This window comes from Poecilia formosa, unplaced genomic scaffold (assembly GCF_000485575.1).
Source record: "Poecilia formosa unplaced genomic scaffold, Poecilia_formosa-5.1.2 Scaffold216, whole genome shotgun sequence".
In the NCBI taxonomy this organism is placed as follows: domain Eukaryota; kingdom Metazoa; phylum Chordata; class Actinopteri; order Cyprinodontiformes; family Poeciliidae; genus Poecilia; species Poecilia formosa.
This window is the reverse complement of record NW_006800155.1, coordinates 1,163,701-1,164,562: the sequence shown is the minus strand read 5'-3', so window position 1 is coordinate 1,164,562 and position 862 is coordinate 1,163,701. Positions and strand designations below refer to the sequence as shown.

Genomic DNA, 862 nt, shown 5'->3' with positions numbered 1-862 from the left:
TCAGTCCTTCTGTCTCCCATCAGCTGCAGGGCAGGAAGAACCAGAGGAACCTGGACTGGGTTGAGGTTTTAGGTAGTCGCTCCAGTGGAGGAAACGAGAGTTTTGGTTGATCCTGGAATGTGGGAACGGATGAATCTTAATCTGATTAGATGAATCCTCCCCTCTGCTCTCTGCAGACGTTTCCGTTACCAGGTGGGCGGGGCTTCTGGGCGTGAGAGTGATGGTTTGGGAAGCTTTGGGTCCATCAGGATGTTTCTGCACCACCTGCAAAAACGCAAAGTATTACCAAGTATTTCAGTCTGGTTTCTAGTGCCAGACCCTTAGTCCATGTGAAATGAGACAAAACTAACCGAGATGGAGCTTTTCAGCCTGTAGGAGCTCGTTTTAAGTTAATTCCTTAATATTGATGAAAAGTCCTAGTTCCACAGGTTACTTCGTGTATAACGAGACGTTTCTCCTGTTAACAAACATCAGATCTACCAGGATGTAAAGGCTCTGCTGCTGTTGGTACCAGACACCACAGCTGTCCCTGCCTCGGGTCCGGGAGCTTAGAGCAGCAGGTGGTCATAATGTTTTGCCTGATCGGCGGGTGACAGATCTGTTTGTGTCCCCAGAGGGCGGCTGCTGGTCGGGACGTTCGTCGCTCTGTTCTTCAACCTGCTGACTCTGCTCTCCGTCAGGAACAAACCCTTCTCCTACGTCTCTGACGGTAAGCCCCGCCCCCTGCTCCGGTTCGGCCCGGTTCTGTAATCCCGCCTCCTCTGGGGAACAGAATGATTTAGCCTTTGTGATATTTTGGGGGGATTATGGGAGTGAGGCGGCGCCTTTCCTCTGTCAGTGAATAAATCGGATGAAACCAAAT

General features: G+C 50.8%; 1 long non-coding RNA gene across 1 annotated transcript in view; it reads left to right on the top strand.

Annotated features, from left to right (window-relative positions):
• Window positions 1–263: 263 nt before the first annotated feature.
• The window catches only part of LOC107838156 (uncharacterized), a 5,448-nt gene continuing 4,849 nt past the window's right edge, over window positions 264–862 (top strand). Inside the window, exon 1 of the long non-coding RNA XR_001664209.1 lies at window positions 264–709. This is a non-coding gene — a long non-coding RNA (uncharacterized LOC107838156). The remainder of the gene's footprint in view (window positions 710–862) is intronic.